At 37.7% G+C, this 20,968-nt stretch overlaps 1 protein-coding gene across 4 annotated transcripts in view; it reads left to right on the forward strand.

Moving 5' to 3' along the window:
• Positions 1 to 20,968, forward strand: part of GRXCR1 (glutaredoxin and cysteine rich domain containing 1) — a 335,749-nt gene that overhangs the window by 151,652 nt on the left and 163,129 nt on the right. For 3 of the 4 annotated variants that reach the window (XR_004350085.1, XR_004350087.1, XR_004350088.1), the window contains one exon: positions 10,122 to 10,293. The exons of the other annotated variant lie outside the window; for it this stretch is intronic. The gene's annotated coding sequence lies outside the window, so the exon portion shown is untranslated. The remainder of the gene's footprint in view (positions 1 to 10,121; positions 10,294 to 20,968) is intronic. 4 annotated transcript variants of the gene reach the window in all.

Raw genomic sequence — 20,968 nt, forward strand, 5'->3', positions numbered from 1 at the left:
CACTAATCCTGGCCTACTTTGCAATGCATTCCAAGTAACTTTATTTTATACAGGTTACATGTAGTGAATGAAAAGCAAGTATGATTTAATGCTTTTGGGGTAGAGAATATTTCAGAACATAAATATGTTTTCTTAATATGTGATTATAATGATGTCTTAAGATATAAAGAAAGTTGGTCTAACAAATGCTAATTTTTCTTAATGGAGGTAGCATGTAAAAGCAACATCATAAAAATACCTTAGATATGTGTGTATCCCATAATTCTACAGATTATGTTAACCTTAGAATTTCCACATAAAAATACTAATAGTGTTCATTTAGACTCAGGTCTCACTCACTATTTAGCAGAGCACTCATACCCAGATCTTTCCATTCAGACTGGAGTTTATGTGAGTTTTTCACATGTGCTCCGAACACTCTCTTTCTAGACAGAGAATAGTATAAGAATACCCCCATTGAGAGGAAGGCAGAAAGGGGGGAACACATTCCTAGAAATGGGAGCATTCCCTGATCACTGCTGAAACACCTATTCACTAATAAACATGCAGTGTCTTAGTAATACAATTGCTATTACTATTACCACCACGTATCTTACTTCTCTTCTGCTTCCCAATGACCCGCGGTTCACTCTTCAACTTCATTTTAAAGGGACATCATCCTATCCTGTATTTGGGGTCAGGCAGTGGTGGCGGCAGCTAGTGAAAGGTAGAGTTAGAAACTAGGAGCAGGCAGCAGGGGGAGCCAGGTTGCAAGAAGCCAGGTGAAAACCGGTGGAGAATGGTCAGTAACATGAAGGCCGTAGAGCCACAAAGGTTCCAAACAGCAACAGGTTGTCCTGAAAACACAAAGCCTGAACGTGCCAAGGCAACACTTGGGAAGTAGGCAGAGATAGTGATATCCATGTTCTTCTGACCCTGTCGCCTGCCCTTTCTGGGACCATCCTCTTGCAGCTCTTCTTTTGGGCATCCATGTCCTTTCCCAGCCTGCGGTGTTCATGCCATCTCAGAGCAGCCTGTACTGTTCTGGTCCCTTTTTCTAGTATAGACTTTTCCTACTCAGGGCTCTAAACCATGAGGAATTTGTTCTAGGTGATCTGGTGACCAATATATGCCAAGGGGGTAGTAGGTGCTACAGTGTAACGTCACCTTTTCCAAATTAAGTTCGTGAAACTTACATTGATGCATCTAGAAGAGATAGGAATTTCAGGCAGATCAAAAAGGAAACAATTTGGCGGAATAATTTGCTCTTTGATGCCTCCAAAATTTTGTCTCCTAAGAGGTCTTTCTAAAGTGTTCAGCATTCATAGAAGAGATTTGCCTCAGAATCATAGGATTTTATAGCTAAGGAGGGATTATCTCTGCCATTATTTACTAATGGCTCCCAGGACAGGTCTCCACAATGGGTGCTCACACAGTGCTTGTTAATAAACAACAATAACAGAGAAATAAAAAACTTCTGTCCTATAATGACATCTGCTGTCACTGTTTGTGACATGCACAAAATACAATGGATGAAATCCATAATCGAAGTATGAAAGCAGCTTTTTACAGATGTCCTGGTACTGAATTATTACAAAATAATGGCACTTCGATTGGTCTGTTTAATTCTAATGTGGTTGCTGTAGGTGAAAGCAATTTTAGAGCAGTCTCTGTCTATGAATGGGAGAAGTAAATTGACTACTTCAGGGATTTTAAGGCTGCTGAAAAAACCCTCTGCCATCTGCTCCCTAAAATATCTCCCTTGCTTTCTGTTGCCTGAAATTCTGCAAATGGTGCTCCAGATTTTCCCTTCTGTTTCCTTTCTCCATGAAAATAAAATGACAAAACAGATTCACCTGGGGAGATAATAGAAAATTCCCCATGCTTGGACCTGACCCCCAGAGTGCCTGATTTTATTAGTCTGGATTAGGGCCCAGGTATTGGAGTTGTTTTTAAAAGTCCCTGGTAATTTTAATATGCAGCCAGTGTCCATAAACACCGTTAGTGAAACACTAAAATGTACTCGTTTGCACCCTAGTGTGGGCATTTTGTTCTTGTTTTCTTTTCACCCATATCTTCCTCAAAAACAGGTTACTAGAAGGGAGAAGGACAGTAAAGAAAACTGGATTCTAAAGGAAATTGACGGTCAAACTGGAGAGACTGGAATGGAAGACCTGGGGATTCCAAAAACCTGCATTGTCCATTTCACAATGCTTGAAGGTTAGGCTTGCTAGGTTTAACGACAAACAATGGGAAAAAGACAAACTGTAGCCTCCCCTGCCTTCCCCGGGGCATTTAAGGAGACCTCCACAAGTAGGTCGGGGGAAATAGGCACACTGATCTGTAGGCAGCAGGAGAAGTTTTAAGATGTTGCTGTCACAATTGCTTCTGCCCTGCCAACCCATCAGGGAGCTGCATCGTCTCTCCTTGGAGTTGAAATTCCAGATTAATGCGCCTGAAAATTGGATTAGCTCAGTGACTGCTCAGAGATCCATGGTGAAATGAAAACAAGTCAGAATAGAAACAATCTGTGGCTAGGTGCTACAGAATCTTTTCAGCTTGGTGTTTTCAGGGTTAAAGTGAATCTGAATTGGTAATACAACATGGGCAAATCAAAGTTAGGGTTAGAGCTAAAATGTTCTAAAATGTTCTCAGGTGTCAAAATGTCATAGGGTGAACAACCAATACGTAGACATGTTTTCTTTCCGGCTATGAATCCTTTGCTTTTCTTTGCCTAGATGTTCCTCAGGTTTTTCAAAGCAGCAAGACTGGTCCAAGAGAATAAAATAGAAGGGGCATAAAGGTAGCCTTTGTAAGGAGTTAACTTATCTTTTTAAACTGCTTGAGAATCCTAGAAGTATTTTGCCTCTTATAAACAAAAATGGAGGCATCTGATTAAGTTGGCTCCCTGGCATTGCTTTGGGGATGGATCTGTGCAGAGTTGGATTTCCTTTGAAGCTGAAGCCCCAGGGCCCCTCACTTGCACTAGCCCCATCTCAAGCCCTGCAAGGAGGGGCCCTAGCAGTGGGTTCTAATGGTCATATGTTTTGTAAATTTGAAATAATATGTAATATTTTAATAGCAATCAATTAAGACTATTTTCTCTACTCCAAATTTTCCTCTGACATGCTTTCTCTCATGGTATGTGGCCTTGGAGGGACTGTATGCATTTTGGGGATCTGGCTAAGGGATTTATGAGATAAGTTGTGTAGTTTGCAGTCACTTTAGTATATACCTAAGTTATTGATAGGTGTTCTAGTGTACACATAGTTTACAGAGACACACCTCTGCTCCCTATCTATATGCTCATCTGGCATCCTCACCTAAAGCCACAGTATCATGATATAAACTAGCTCCAGAAGTACGTTGGTAGGAAAAGGAGTGAAACAAAGCTTGGAATGTGTGGAGCCAGAAACTAGTCCATGGAAAATTCTCTCAACTATCAGACATGTAAAATTGTAAATGGAGGATTCAGTTCGTATTGATACCTAATTAAAGCAGAAGTTCTTTCTAGTCAGTAACACTCCCATCTTTTTTTTGTGTGTGTGGGATATACATGAAATAGAATTGATCAGAATTACTGTGTTTATAGGACACAAATCTATAGCAGTAGGGCCAACTGAAGTTGCATATTTTATGTACTCCAGCACATCAGATGGCACCTTAGAATATCTGATATATCTTGCCTAAGTTGGCAGTTTCAGACCAAACTGCAGGTAAAATTGTCTGCAATAAAATGAAGCAATCAACTGTGCTAGAAGAAAACAATGACATATTCTGCTAGACTCTGTATTGGAAAATGTGTCAAAATGACTATAGGAAGAAGTGGTCAGAGTATGCAAAAAATGGAGGAAAAAGGTATTATAGAGGTGTTTTTGTTAGTTGATAGATGTGTTATCTTTTTGGTTTTGTAATGTTTTCATTTTTAGGCTTTTTTTAAAAAATAGATCTTTATTGGAGTATAATTGCTTCACAATACTGTGTTAGTTTCTGTTGTACAGCAAAGTGAATCAGCCATATGCATACATACATCCCCATATCCCCTCCCTCTTGAGCCTCCCTCCCACCCTCCCTATCCCACCCCTCTAGGTGGTCACAAAGCACCGAGCTGATGTCCCTGTGCTATGCGGCTCTTCCCACTAGCTAACTATTCTACATTCAGTAGTGTATATATGTCGATGCTATTCTCACTTCGCCCCAGCTTCCCCTTCCCCAGCTGTGTCCTCAAGTCCATTCTCTATGTCTACATCTTTATGCCTGCCCTGCCACTATGTTTATCAGTACCATTTTATTCTTTTTTTAGATTCCATATATATATGTTAAAATGCGGTATTTGTTTTTCTCTTTCTGACTTACTTCACTCTGTATGACAGACTGTAGATCCATCCACTTCACTACAAATAACTCAGTTTCATTTCTTTTTATGGCTGAGTAATATTCCATTGTATGTATGTACCACATCTTCTTTATCCATTCACCTGTTGATGGACATTTAGGTTGGTTCCATGTCCTGGCTATTGGAAATAGTGCTGCAATGAACATTGTGGTACATGTCTCTTTTTGAATTATAGTTTTCTCAGGGTATATGCCTAGTAGTGGGAATGCTGGGTCATATGGTAGTTCTATTTTCAGGTTTTTAAGTAAACTCTACACTGTTCTTCATGTTGGTTGTATCAATTTACATTCCCACCAACAGCACAGGAGGGTTCCTGTTTCAGCACACCCTTTCCAGCATTTATTGTTTCTAGATTTTTTTGATAATGGCCATTCTGACCAGTGTGAGGTGATACCTCACTGTAGTTTTGATTTGCATTTCTCTAACAATAGCAATGTTGAGCATCTTTTCACGTGCCTCTTGGCCATCTGTATGTCTTCTTTGGTGAAATATCTATTTAGGTCTTCTGCCCGTTTTTTAATTGAATTGTTTGTTTTTTTGATATTGAGCTCCATGAGCTGTTTGTATATTTTGGAGATTAATCCTTTGTCCATTGTTTCATTTGCAAATATTTTCTCCCATTCTGAGGGCTGTCTTTTTGTCTTGTTTATGGTTTCCTTTGATGTGCAAAAGCTTTGAAGTTTCATTAGGTCCCATTTGTTTATTTTTGTTTTTATTTCCATTACTCTTGGAGGTGAGTGAAAAAAGATCTTGCTGTGGTTTATGTCAAAGAGTGTTTTTCCTGTGTTTTCCTCTAAGAGCTTTATAGTGTCTGGTCTTACATTTAGGTCTTTAATCCATTTTAAGTTTATTTTTGTGTATGGTGTTAGGGAATGTTCTAATTTCATTCTTTTACATGTAGCTGTCCAGTTTTCCCAGCACCACTTAATGAAGAGGCTGTCTTTTCTCCATTGTATGTTCTAGCCTCCTTTGTCATAAATTAGGTGACCATATGTGTGTGGGTTTATCTCTGGGCTTTCTATCCTGTTCCATTGATCTATCTTTCTGTTTTTGTGCCAGTACCATACTGTCTTGATTACTGTAGCTTTGTAGTACAGTCTGAAGTCAGGGAGCCTGATTCCTCCAGCTCTGTTTTTCTTTCTCAACATTGCTTCAACTATTCGGGGTCTTTTGTGTTTCCATACAAATTGTGAAATTTTTTGTTCTAGTTCTGTGAAAAATGCCATTGGTAGTTTGATAGGGATTGCATTGAATCTGTAGATTGCTTTGGGCAGTATAGTCATTTAAACAATATTGATTCTTCCAATCCAAGAACATGTTATATTTCTCCATCTGTTTATGTCGTCTTTGATTTCTTTTATCAGTGTTTTATAGTTTTCTGAATACAAGTCTTTTGCCTCCTTAGGTAGGTTTATTCCTAGATATTTTATTCTTTTTGTTGCAGTGGTAAATGGTATTGGGGGATTTATCCCAGGGATGCAAGGGTTCTTCAATATATGCAAATCAATCAATGTGATACACCATATTAACAAATTAAGGAATAAAAACTATATGATCATCTCAACAGATGCAGAAAATAGGCATAAAGGGAACCTCCCTCAACATAATAAAGGCCATATATGACAAACCCACAGCAAACATCATACTTAGTGGTGAGAAACTGAAAGCATTTCCACTAAGATCAGTAACAAGACAAGTATGTCCACTCTTGCCACTTGTATTCAACTTAGTTTTGGAAGTCCTAGCCACGGCAATCAGAGAAGAAAAAGAAATAAAAAATTGGAAAAGAAGAAGTAAAACGGTCACTGTTTGCAGATGACATGATACTAAACATAGAAAATCCTAAAGATGCCACCAGAAAACTACTAGAACTAATCAATGAATTTGGTAAGGTTGCAGGATACAAAATTAATGCACAGAAATCTCTGGCATTCCTATACACTAACAACAAAAATCAGAAAGAGAAATTTAGGCTTTTTAAAACTTATAATTTGTTGTGACTTCCTTTCTCCTTCTAAATAAATACCACTTTTATACCCTAATCTGGTATTCTCAGTTTTGTATTCTTAAAGAGCTTCCAAATTAAGTGACAGGCTGCACAAAACTTGGATCTGGAGAGAAATTTTCACATTATGGACAAGTCATAAAGCATAATTTTCCAAGGGACTTGTGGGCCCTGAGCTGCTATTTTTCTACTTGCTCAGGAGTCAGAAAGTTGGATTCTCTTCTGAATTTTGCCATTTATTGGCTGAGTGGTCAGACCCAGATCTCTGAGGAAGGGAAAAAGGGAGATTCATGCTATTTATTGGACATCCAGTAATAAAATGCCATTAGCATACCAGTGCTTTTCATCCCTGATCCCATTTAATCCTCACAACTGGTTTAAGAGTTTGGAGGAAACTAAGATGAATGGATGAAGAGCTCACACCAAGTGAATGCACTGGAATTAGAATCTGACTTTAGGGGCTATGATTTTTGCCATCACTTACAGATTTAAGACTCTCATATTCCTCAGTTATAAAATTGTAATAATTATGTCTTATTTACCTGTTTCCCAGGGTTGTGTCAGCCATCAAATAAGGGAGGCTGTGAGAAAAGACTTTAAATATTCTTCTATAAACATGAAACAGTGCTTGTGGTGTGCAGCTCTGTATGCAGCCCATGTGATTTGGGGTATTAAATTATTCAACAATAACAGCTTTGAGATATTGCAGCAAATGGAGCTCCTCAAATGTGTTACAAAAGTAGTGACACTGCAGGTTTTCTGTGCCCTCTGGGTTAGTTGTTTTCTGCTTGGACCCCAATAGAGATATGTCTCTTTTTACCATAGGAGCTCTTGGCTCCACCCAGAGCAGAGAACAGAAACACAGAAGGATAATCACGATGGTAAAAAGAAACAGAGAGCTTAGAGCTAAGTTTGCAGAAAGAAATGACCATTAATACAAAGCATATTAGAGAAAGCTGTCATCCACCAAAAGCAGTTATTAAAGTTTTGTTCATTTCAGTGAACCTTGTGCTTTTGCAGAGTCTCAGAATAATATGTTAAATGTATTACAGGCTTAAATTACAAGGTTACTAGTAGAATTTGGAAGATGATAAATCCAGGCGAGACCAACACAGAGTCTGTTCTCCTGGCCAGGCTGGGTAAGGGAGATTAATTTCTTATTGAGAAGGAATTTTTCGTTAATATCAGGATAAAATTGTAGATTTATTTAGAGAAAGTTGTATATGTCAATTCAGGGTAAAATTGTAGAATTATTTAGAGAAAGTTCAAGTTAACTGTATTTTAATAAGTACAGTTTCTTCATTTCGAAGAATATGATTAGTAGTTCTCAATTAAGCCATTTTTTCCTTCAAATGATATGAATTTTAAAATCTAGGTATTTTTATAGAGAGGTACTTGAATGAGGTAGATCGTACATTATTATTATAGTCAAGATTCTCTTTTCTGGAAAAAGGTAAAACTGGGTTAGAAGAACTGCTTTAAAAAGGGTTATTAGTGGGGCTTCCCTGGTGGCGCAGTGGTTGGGAGTCTGCCTGCCGATGCAGGGGACATGGGTTCATGCCCCAGTCCAGGAAGATCTCACATGCTGTGGAGTGGCTAGGCCCGTGAGCCATGGCCGCTGAGCCTGCGTGTCCGGAGCCTGTGCTCCGCAACGGGAGAGGCTGCAGCAATGAGAGGCCCACGTAATGCAAAAAAAAAAAAGGTTTATTAGTGAATGGGCTACATGTAAGGCCACACTGAGATGTAGAATTTGATAGGCAGTTAAAAACTTGATCTTTCTCAGACAGAAATTTTAAAAATATATTTTAAACTTTTATGCAGTGGAGGTGAGGAGAAACTTTTTTCTAAGAAGTTATGACGGGCAGAATCATATACAGACATCCCATGGAAATATTGCAGGTTCAGTTCCAGACCACCACAATGAAGTGAATATTGCAATAAAGCCAGTCAGATAAGTTTTTTCGTTTCCTGGTGAATATAAAAGTTATGTTTACGCTATACGGTAGCCTCCTAAGTGTACAGTAGCATTATGACTAAAAGACAATTACATACCTTAATTAAAAAATACTTTATCGCTGAAAGATGCTAACCATCATCTGTGACTGTGCAGAGTTGCCATAAACCTTCAATTTGTAAAACATACAGTATCTTCAAAGCACAATATAGGAGATAGGCATTAATACTATCCAAAATATTTGTCAAACTATTTTCTATTTATCTAGTTCTTATCTTTGCATTTTTCTGTTATAATATTTTTAACTTGTAGATGCTATAGAATTCCAAGACAACTTCTTAGAAGTAGTTTTTTACTTTAGTAAACTGAACTACTCACCCTCATAAGCAGACCTATGTCTGGCTTTAGTTGTTTTTAGAACCTTAGCTCACTTTGCTGACATCTAACTCACTAAAATTATATATGGGTAGGGGGAAAATATTCAAAAGATAAAGTAGTAAAGAGATCGTATTTGTGGTTACCAGAGGTGAGGGGTTGGAGGAAGGGGAATTGGATATAAGCAGTCAAAAGGTATGAACTTCCAGCTTTAAGATAAATAAGTACTAGGGATGTAACGTATAGCATGATAAATATAACTAACATTGCTGTGTGTTATACATGAAAGTTGTTAAGAGAGTAAATCCCAAGAGTTCTCATCACAAGAAAAAATTTTTTTTCTTTCATTTTGTATCTATATGAGATGATGGATGTTTGCTAAACTTATTGTGGAATAATTTCATGATGTATGTAAGTCAAATTATTATGCTGTATACCTTACAGCACTGTATGTCAATTATATCTCAGTAAAACTGGAAGGAAAAAAAGAGATAAAGTAGTACAGTAAGGGGTGTTTTGAATTTTAATTTCATTCTGTCTACTTTAATGGGAGTGGGACCAATTTACGTTGTGTGACTTTTTCCCAGTGATGTTTTATTATTCATTAGACATCAGTGTCCCAAGCAACCTCCTGGCTTATCTGTCCATTAATCCAGCTCAAGGTCAGAGTTACTTATTTTGTTTTTCCTTGTCTAGATCTCCTCTTCTAAGTTATGTTTTGCTTGGTTCTTATTTTTAATCTCTATTTACATTTTGCTGTTTTATTTCATACTCTGCCATTAAGTCATATTAAATCTTTTGTGGAGAGTGATAAGGCATAAATCAAATAATATTGGCTGTTTCCATCTATCTTTTTTTTTTTTTTTTTTTTTTTTTTTTTGCGGTACGCAGACCTCTCACTGCTGTGGCCTCTCCCGTTGTGGAGCACAGGCTCCGGACACGCAGGCTCAGTGGCCATGGCTCACGGGCCCAGCCCCTCCGCGGCATGTGGGATCTTCCCAGACCCGGGGCACGAACCCGTGTCCCCTGCATCGGCAGGCGGACTCTCAACCACTGTGCCACCGGGGAAGCCCTGTTTCCATCTATCTGACCTGTCTCCTTTGTTTTCATCTCTTCCATCTGCCTCAGAGTGATCAGAATTCTGATGATATGGTGGCCTGACACATCCACTCTCAACTCTAATCCAACTATCAACTCTGTCTCTATAGAGAAACAGGTGCTTAGACTGAAGGGTGTGTGGGAACACTGACCTTTCCAGGGGTTGGATGTTTAGGATGGTTCTTGATTCTGGGCCTGGCAGTTGGCCTGGGAGGAAATTCTGAATTCTTTTGTTCCTGAAGAAAGATTGTACCTCTGAGTTCTGTGGATCCCTCAGAGGAAGAGCCCTGTCATTCCATTCATTGTCATTATAGGAAGACCTGCTCATTGTCAAATCTTTGGAGAGGCCTTGATCCTCCTTATGTCAGAGATCAGCAATCAAGCTTTTTCCTGCGTTTGCAGAAAGAACTGAAGAGTTTCCAGTTTCATGTCCCTGTCTGTGATGAGCAGTACTTCCTACCACTTGTGGGTTTCCATCACTCCCAGGTACCCTAGTAGCTTGTTATGTAAATAAACTCATGGGTATGCTAAGGAAATCATCACAATCTAAGGGGACCCAGCAGCAGTGTCTTTGAGATAGAACAAGGAGAGAGAGAGAGAGAGAGACAGTGAGAGAGAGAGAGAGAGAGAGAGAGAGAGGTAGAGAGAGAGAGAGAAAGAGAGACAGAATGGATAAAAAGAATAGGAAAACTTCTAGTATAGTAATAAAACTGTTAGAGGAGACAGATGATGATTAGAATAACCACAACAAAATGTTTTAAAAGAAGGCTCGAAGAGATTCTATTATAGCTTTATAAGACTTTCTGAAACTTAAAAATCTGATAATTTTTAAATTTAAAAACTGAGTGTATGGGGCTTCCCTGGTGGCGCAGTGGTTGAGAGTCCGCCTGCCGATGCAGGGGACACGGGTTCGTGCCCCGGTCCAGGAAGATCCCACATGCCGTGGAGCGGCTGGGCCCGTGAGCCATGGCCGCTGAGCCTGCGCGTCCGGAGCCTATGCTCCGCAATGGGAGAGGCCACAGCAGTGAGAGGCCCGCATACTGCAAAAAAACCCCCCAAAAACTGAGTGTATGAATTGAGGAAAGATTAGTCACTATAGAGACCACCCTGGAGGGTCAAGTAGAAGACACATTGTAAAACAGCAAAAATACAAAGAGAATGAAATCATGGGGAAGAAGCTGCAAGATTTGGAGGCAGCATCAGGAGTTCTGAAATATGGAGAATAGAGATTCTAGAATGGCGAAAAAGGAACAGATAGAAAGAAACATAACCGTTGAAATAACCACTGGGAAAAACAACATTGGATTGAAAAAAGACTTGTATATTCATATTGGAAGTGCCCAGGCAGGATCGATTTCCATAGCTGAGGGCTGGAGATGAGAGGGAGAGAGAGCAAACAGGCTGTTGGATACTGACTTGGCTTTTCATTCTGCTCCCAGTGGTACTGCTTTGGGAAGAACATAATGCTATTGTTATGTCATGTGATGGAGGAACTTTGATATTCTCTGATAACACGATATGGTCACACCTTAAACTTCTCATGTGACATATCAGCTCTTGTTCCATTGGCTTCCATATCAACTACTGTTATCTAATGAATGAAAAAGTTGTGTATAAGCACCACTGCCATATAAGAGAGTGGTTCCTGTTACAGAAATTATTTTGAGTTGCTGTGCATGCTGGTCGGTTTGGATATACCAAATGGGCCTGAGAACTAGGTTTGGGTTGGGAAATGAGGAGAGTGAATTTCTCTGCAATTAGGGAGAATTTGGAAAGTCAGAAACAATCTAGAAAGGAGGGGTGAGATTGCATGTGGCTGGGATTTTATCTGGTGTAAAGTATCCAATGAAAAATCCCACAAGGAATTAATCCAAAGAAAATAATAAAGATGTCCAAAGTCTAATGCCTAATGCTCAGTTTGAAATTGCCATAAACTTTTCATGACTCTGCCCCATCCCTCATATTCATTTAAATCTACTGTTAATTATGAATAACCCTCTATGTGTCTGAGGCAGAAAGAAGTTTACTTCCCCAAAATTGGTGCTTTAAATATAATTAGGCTTAAGGAAGCGTGCTAGGTTGGGTTTCCAGAAACATCTTTAGGAAGACTGCATCACTGTCCCACTAGGCAAGCCACTGAGTCTGAGGCCTCTAATGCAGCCTTGCTGGAAGCAAGAAGCCCCCGCTCTCACCAAACCCGCCTCTCAATTCATGGAACCAAAGAATGGACACTGGAATGCTGGTGTAGGAAGAACGATCTTATATTTCCATGACTTTTCTTGACAGCGGCTACAGCTGAGAGTTTCAGGAATATGGAGCTCACTGTATTTCTGCCTTTGGAATCTTAAGAAAAGGGCTTTGACTCACAGAACCTAATTTACTTCCAGACTATAGCACCTGGAAGATAGTTGGTGCAAAAGTCGAGAGAGACAAACCAAAGAATGATTTTCAAACAATGCTGATTTTCAAGAGCCAACCAAGTGGGGACAGAGATTGTTAGTATTAGTAGGACATTAGATAGTATGGGGGCAGGAAGATAATTCATAAACAAGAAATCAGGGGGAAGCAGGATCTGAGGGACAGAATAATTGTAACACCTCAATCTAGGTTACAGTTGTCTTTGGGGGACTTGGATTATCTTGGGTGCTTTATCGTGACTTAGAGCCAGGGTGATGGGTCATGTGATGACTAAACTACCTCTTATATCCCAGCTAATAGCAAACATTAAGAATCTACCGTAACCTGCTATTTCCTGGGCATTAGAATCTTCAATTAAGCTGGTTAGTCATTCAATTTACCAATTGACTAGAGTTGGCACTAAGAGAGAAATGAAACCTATTTGCTACCCTGCTTGTCAATACTTGTGAAACAGGCTTAAGTGGTCCCACTTGCTGCATATCACAGAGCTGTTATTGTTTAAAACTTGATAACCAAAACCAGCGAGCTGTACACAGAGCTAGAGGCTGTACATGTTATTTCATTTTTATAAAATTTATCAGGAGGCAGTGTCTATCCATGTATGTCTACTGTTAGAAAACAGCAACCAAAAACCAAAAGATGCTAGGTAAGGGTGGCTGAGCATAAACTAGAGGGTCTGTAATTGAACCATTGGTTGAAGTGATTTAACCTTAGTATTTCTATCTAACTATTATATTGTTCCATATTGTTGATGGTTTTAAGAAACTTGTTTTCATCTTATGAAAACAGACATGAAGAAAGCAAATGTAAGTATACTAATGAAATGCTAAAAACTTTCGTATGTAGCAAGGTATATATATATGTCTGCTAGGGGGTTAATTGTGTCTCCCCAAAATTCATATGTCCTGACCCCAGTAGCTGAGAATGTGACCTTATTTGGAAATAGGTCATTACAGATGTAATTAGATAAGATGAAGTCATTAGGGTGGGCCCTAATCTAATGTGACTGGTATCCTTATAAAAAGGGGAAGTATGGGCACAGATACCCCCACAGGGAGAACATCATGTGACAATGAAGGCAAAGATTGGGGTGCTGCTTATACAAGTCAAGGAATGCCAAAAATTACTGCAAACCACCAGAAGCTAGAGGAGAGGCATGGAACAGATGCTCCTTGACAAGCCCCTAGAAAGAATAAACTCTGCTGACACCTTGATCTCAGACTTCTAGCCTCCAGAACTATGAGACCGAAACTATCTGTTGTGGGAATTCCCTGGTGGTCCAGTGGTTAGGACTCCATGCTTCCACGGCAGGGGCCATGGGTTCGATCCCTAGTCAGGGAACTAAGATCCCACAAGCCACGTGGCATGGCCAAAAACCACAAAAAAAAGCCTACAAAAACTATCTGTTGTTTGTGCCACACAGGTTGTAGTACTTTGGTTGTTATGGCAGCCTTAGCAAACAAATACAAATTATAAGAATTTAAAAAAACATATAAAGAATATTGAACTGATAAAGTAAAAATTAAGAAAATTGAACATAATGACATTATGTAAACTGTTGCATACACTCAGGGCCCGATCAACACCTTTCCAGATGGCGGAAACTTTGGCCACAAATCTCAGCATGACTGAACCAGCTATAAGAAAATTCTATGCTGTTATAAATCAATGAATTAAAAAAAGATATTTAGCCTCTTAGTAGTGATATGAAAAATTTTGATTAGAAATGGAACCTTTGGAAGCATTCTTTACCAAAAAAACATGAGGCAGTAAAGGCAGTAAATAGAAGGTTAGTGTCATTTCATAAACTGTATGTGGGTATATTGCTTCATTTCTGACCTAAAGTGTCCTCTGTGGTATTATAATAAAAAAGATAATCAACTTTAGAGGAGTGTCGAGAATGAAAATTACCTAGACTTTTGACATTTAGATTTTCATGTGAAATGGGGCCTGCTTCCAAGTTGATATAAAAAATAGGCTTGTAAATAGATCTACTGGTGCATATAATTCAGTGGTGTCTGCCCTAGAGAAAGTATAAAGTAGCCATATCACTAATTCCTCCTCCAGGAGAACACACGTTCAGTCTTCTCTCTTTCTATCCATAACCAAGTCTTATACCCCAAGCCTATAGTGTTTTGTAGCAAGTCTAAATACAGGGGAAAACATTTTTATTAATGTGTAAACCTCTAACAGTTATAACTAAAAAGGGTTGTTTTTTTTTTTTTAATTTTGTCCTTCTGGAGTCCGCACATTTCTGAATATTTTCTGTGTATTTTTTCTACTAGTGTTCATACTTAGTAAGAATCTGGCAATTTCAGAAATGAGAAGGCATTTTAACTTTCCCTATCACACAGGAAAATCAAGATTATATCTCAACCCCTTGGGAGAGTTTACATACTGCTGAAAATGACCACTTCAGTGCAGTCAATAAAGGTTTATGTCTAAGTAGGAAATTATTATCTACAGGACAATATGAGGATGATTTTGCTATAAGGCCAAGAAAGAAACCAAGAACTCTTGGTGTTAATTTGAACTAGGACTCAAAAATCTTTTGAAAAGTTAAGTATTTGTATAAAAATAGCTACTAGTAGCTATTATTTGTGGAATGTTTACCATGTGCCAAGCACTGTATTAATGCCTCATTCACCTTCATACATACAGGATTTTTGTGAGGACCAAAATTCTGTATGTGAAAAACTTTGGAAACTTGAAAGTTGCTGAGCTGGGTGAAGCTCAAACCCAGGGCTAGAGTCTGCTGTTCACCAAAACACATATCACAGGCTGTGCTCACGTATTTGAATGTCCTAACTCACCAATAAATACTATTTATTATAAAGAAACCCTAAAAGGGTTTTATCTATTAAAATTAATTCATAATGGCAAACAATGAGAATTGCAATGTTCTGCTTTGGAATGTAAAAACGTTTAGCTTAGTTATTACTGAAATTGGGGCAGGTGGGGTCCCCTGTTCAGTTAAATTTAGGACTTAAATTTAGATGCGTTGTTTCAAAACCACAGGAGCTTCCCTGGTGAAATGTGAAACTGCCTCCACCCCCAGCCCCGGAGGGCAAGGAGAGACTGAAGAAAGGGGCAGGCTACTCCAGACTGGCAGGTGGCAATTTTTTGCTTTTGTTTTTAATTAGCATATATATTTATTTTTTAAATTGAAGTTTAGTTAACTTACAGTGTTGTGTTGGTTTCAGGTGTATGGCAAAGTGATTCAGTTACACACACACATACACGAATATTCTTTTTCAGATTCTTTTCCATTATAGGTTATTATAAGATATTGAGTATAGTTCCCTGTGCTATACAGTAGATCCTTGTTGTTTACCTATTTTATGTATAGTAGTATGTATATGTTAGTCCCAAACTCCTAATTTATCTCTCTCCCTGCCCTTGCTGTCCCCTTTGGTAACAAAAATTTTGTTTTCTATGTCTATGGGTCTATTTCTATTTTGTAAATAAGTTCATTGGTATCATTTTTTTTAGATTCCACATATAAGTGATATCATATGCTATTTGTCTATTTGTGTGACTTACTTCACCTAGTATGATCCATCCATCTAGGTCCATCCATGTTGCTGCTAATGGCATTATTTAGTTTTTTTAAGGCTGAGTAATATTCCATTGTGTATATATACCACGTCTTCTTTATTCATTCATCTGTCGTTGCTTCCATGCCTAGAAAAAAATTTTCTTTTAATTTGTATGGAAACACAAAAGACCCTGAATAGCCAAAACAGTCTTGAGAAAGAAAAGTGGAGCTGGAGGAATCAGGCTCCCTGACTTCAGACTATACTACAAAGCTACAGTAATCAAAAAAATATGGACTTCTTAATTTTTGCCAATCTAATGAGAATAAAATGATACATCATTTTGCTCTAAAAAAACCCAATATGGCACTGGCACAAAAACAGACACAGATCAATGGAACAAAATAGAAAGCCCAGAAGTAAACCCACATACTTATGGGCAATTAATCTGCAACAAAGGAGGCAAGAATATACAGTGGAGAAAGGCAGTCTCTTTAATGAGTGGTGCTGGGAAAACTGAACAGCTACATGCAAAAGAATGAAATTAGAACCTTCTCTAACACCATATACAAAAATAAGCTCAAAATGGATTAAAGACCTAAATGTAAGACTAGCTATAGAGGAAAACATAGAACAGTCTCTGACATAAATTACAGCAATATATTTTTGGATCCATTTCCTAGAGCAATGGAAATAAAAGCAAAAATAAACAAATGGGACCTAATTAAACTTAAAAGCTTCTGCACAGCAAAGAAAATCATAAAGTGAAAAGACAACCTACGGACTGGGAGAAAATATTTGCAAACAATGCTACAGACAAGGGATTAATTTTCAAAATATACAAACAGCTCATATAGCTTAATATCAAAAAACCCAAAAACCTAATCAAAAAATGGGCAGAAGACCTGCATAGACATTTCTCCAAGGCAGGTGGCAGTTTTAATAAGCAAGGGAACTTACATATGAAACTTGTCTTGGGCAGCCCCAAGTTGAGTAGATCTCCATACACACCCACCAGAATCTTAAAGATTTATATAGAGGTTTTAACTGGGTTCAGTCAAGTATACCATCCAGATGGTCTCAACAACATATTACTGTCTCAAGGCTGTATTTGAAATGACTCCAGCAGGGGAGGGAGTGAGGAGCCTCCAGTTGCCTGGGTCTAGCTCATGGGTTAGCTGACAGTCATGTTCTCTTGATGACCTCCTCCAACAAGATGACAAGTAGATAATCACAATGCATAAATGTGTGCAGATTATAAGAATATTAAATCATTATTTATTCCGTTAGGTTTATATATGTTTACTAAAAAAAAAAAGAGGTGGCAGCATAATCATTTTGAAATTCATTCCAAGTTGTTGATGTCTCGGTAGTTCATTCTTTTGCTACTGCCGAGTGGTTTTCCATTGTCTAGATAGATGAACCACAGTTTTTATATCCGTGGACCTAGTGATGGACTTTTGGATTATTTCCAGTTTTTGGCTATTACAAATAAAGCTGCTGTAAACATCCATCTATAAGTATTTTTATGTACATATACTTTTATTTCTTTTGGGTAAATACCCAGGATTGGAATGGCTGGGTTATCTAGTAAGTGTATGTTTAACTTAAGAAACTATCAAATGGCTTTTCAGAATAGTGTCAGTTTACATTCCCATCAGTGGCATGTATTCTCATAGCCCCCCAGTGCTTGGTATGACCAGTCTTTTTAGTTTAGCCATTCTAGTGGGTGTGGTAGTATCACATTATGGTTTTTGTTTGCATTTCCTTAATGATGGATAATGCTGAGCATCGTTCATGTGCTTATCTGCCGTTAGTAAACCTTTTTTGGCAAAATGTTCAAATCATTTACTCTTTTGTTTTTTGTTTTTTTTTTGTGGTACGCGGGCCTCTCCCGTTGCGGAGCACAGGCTCCGGACGAGCAGGCTCAGCGCCACGACTCATGGGCCCAGCCGCTCCGCGGCATGTGGGATCTTCCCAGACCGGGGCACGAACCCGTGTCCCCTGCATCGGCAGGCGGACTCTCAACCCTGTGGATCAGAAGACTTAATTAAGGTGGCATCATTCTAAAATGGATGTATAGATTCAAATAATTGCTATCAAAATCCCAGAAGTTCTTTTGTAGAAGTTGACAATTATAAAATTCACTTGGAAATGCAAAGGAACTAAAATAGCCAAAATAACTTTGAAAAAGAACAAATTTCTTCTGCCTTACTTAAAAATTTAGCATAAAACTATAGTAATCTAGATACAAATATTGGCTCCAAAACAGGCAGACTGCACCACCAGGGAAGCCCCATTTACTATTTTTAATTGTTTTTTACCTGTTATGTTCTAATAGTTCTCTTTGTATTCGGATAAAAGTCCTTTATCAGATATGAGATTTTCAAATATTTTCTCCCAGTCTGTGGTTTGGCCTTTTTTTTCTTTTAATGGAGAACAGAAGTTTTTCATTTTGTTGAAGCCCAAATTATTAATATCTATTTTATGTATTGTGCTTTTGATATCTAAGAAATCTTGACCTAACATAAAGCACAGAAGTTTTTTCTTATGCTTTGCTTTATAAATTTTATAAGCATTATATTTTACATTATATATTTACATTATATTATATACATGTATATTTATATTTACATTTATATCTGTAATCCATTTCTGAGTTAATATTTGTATATGGTGCAAAATTCAATTGAAGTATATATATATATATATATATATATATATGTATATATGTATATGAATATCTGTTTGTTAAAAAGACTGTCCACTGAATTGTGTTTGAAGCTTTGTGGAAAATCAATTAACTATATATCTATTGGTATATTTCTGTACTATCTATTCTATTCCATAGATCAATCTACCTGTTTTGGAGCCAATATTTGTATCTAGATTACTATAGTTTTATGCTAAATTTTTAAGTAAGGCAGAAGAAATTTGTTCTTTTTCAAAGTTATTTTGGCTATTTTAGTTCCTTTGCATTTCCAAGTGAATTTTATAATTGTCAACTTCTACAAAAGAACTTCTGGGATTTTGATAGCAATTATTTGAATCTATACATCCATTTTAGAATGATGCCACCTTAATTAAGTCTTCTGATCCACAGACATGACGTTTTTCCCCATCTAGTTAGATCTTCTTAATTTCTCTTTTCAATATTTTGTAGTTTTCAGTGTCCATATTTTAACAGATTTATCCTTAAGTAGTTCATATTTTTACCCTATTATAAAAATATATTTTAATTGCAATTTCCAGTGGTTGCTAATAGAAATACAGTTGATTTTCAAACATTGATCTTTTATCCTGAAACCTTGAAAACTCACTTGTTAGTCTTAGTAGCTACATAGATTTTCTGCATAGATAGATTATCAGGGCATCTGTGAATGACTAGTCATATGTATGGCTGGTAGGATTATGGAGTAAATTTGGGATGACCATCATGTTTGATATCACTGTCATTAATAAGGGTTAGAAATGTAGAATTAATAATATGTTTTGCAATAAGAGAAATGATTAAATTTAATGATATGTTGAATTCTAGGGTCCCATGGGAATTCCAATGGAAATATTTATCTATTCTTAGGGGAGCAATCAGGAATGAAGAAATATATTTGGGAGTCATCACTATAGATGATGGTCTGCTTTGTAGAAATATATAAAATAAAAATAAAAAGAAGAATATCATGGATAGAACCATGGGGAGCATTGTGTTTAGTTTAAGATGGAGAGACTTGGATATTTTCATGTGCTGAGATAAGAGAGAGGAAATTAATTTAGAAGGAGACTCTTTAATTTCCTTTTCCTTAGCGCTTTGTTCAGAATCACTAATATCTTTTTAAATCCAAGAGAAAGTATGTTGATTCCCATAAGGGGTCATATCTCAATCTCTGGCTTCTGTCTGGATTCAGGGTCCATGAAAATAAATTTGTTTCTCAGTCTGACATTGCATTTCTGAAATTGTAAATCTGAGAGACAGTTTCTATGTGATTGTGAGCCCGCCAGTATGTCATAATTTTTTTAAAGGTTTTTTGTAGAATAACTTTTTTATAGTTACAGAAATAATGCAGATGCATTATAGAAAATTAGAACACAAAACGAGCAAAATAAAATAAAAACAAACATTACATTCCCACTCCCTTACGGATCATCACCATTAATACCTTAGTACATATTAATATTGTACATCCTGTTTCATAAGCTGCTTTTCTTAGTCAATGATCCTCGTCTTTCCTGTTCAGTAAATTTTTATCTCATCTAATACCCAGATCATATTCAAATTTCCACAACTGGCTAAAAAATGTCCTTTACAGTTGATTTATCTAAGTCAAGACCACACATTGCATTTGGTTATTATGTCTCTTAGTTTATTTTAATTTGGCACAATTGCTTTTTCTGATGATCCTGACTTATCAAAGAGGCTGCCGTATATCAAACTCCTAAAGATTTTGTTTCTACAAAGCAGATAGCCTGTTTTCTTAGAGCTGTTTATGGAAAAATACTGTCATAACAAAAATCAGTAACCTACTCATCAATGTACTAGTGTACCAGTCAGTACTTTGTCAAATCAGCCATAGTTATATAAGATGCAGGCAACAAGAGCCAATATGTATGATGGAATAATTAGGACTGTTTCTGTGGGATCACTGGGCCTGGAATGGCAAGACCTAGATTCCCCTTCCATCTCTCTTTGTGATTCCAGCACATACCTGCAGCACTGGTCTTTATGGCTCTGACTCCACAGCCTTGATCCTTGTAATATTAACTCTTTCTGTTCTCCCCGACAGAGGGATGGTAGCTCCTTTCTCTGTCTGGTGGTTTTTAAACATGTTCACAGATTCTCTGACATTCCTCCCACTAAGAGATGGGGCCTATGTCTTCTTCCCTTATACCTAGACCAAACTTACTGACTAATCAACCAACAGAATATGGCAGAAGTGACACTAAGTGATGTTTGAGTGTCAGTCATAAGGGGATGGATTTTCTAACCTTTCTCTTGGATTACTTGCCATTGAAGTCTGAGCCATCAGTAAGAAGTTTGAGACTGTTATGTTGTAAGGAAGGCCAGGCCACATGGAGAAGCTCTATGTGGGTGTTCTAGCCAACAGCCCTTGCTGAGGTCCCAGCCAACAGCCAGCATCAACTATCACATGTATGAGCAAGTAAGATTTCAAGATGCCTCTAACCTCCACCACCATCTGACTATAACTGCA

The sequence above is a fragment of the Phocoena sinus genome, chromosome 5 (genome assembly GCF_008692025.1).
Source record: "Phocoena sinus isolate mPhoSin1 chromosome 5, mPhoSin1.pri, whole genome shotgun sequence".
Taxonomy (NCBI): Eukaryota; Metazoa; Chordata; class Mammalia; order Artiodactyla; family Phocoenidae; genus Phocoena; species Phocoena sinus.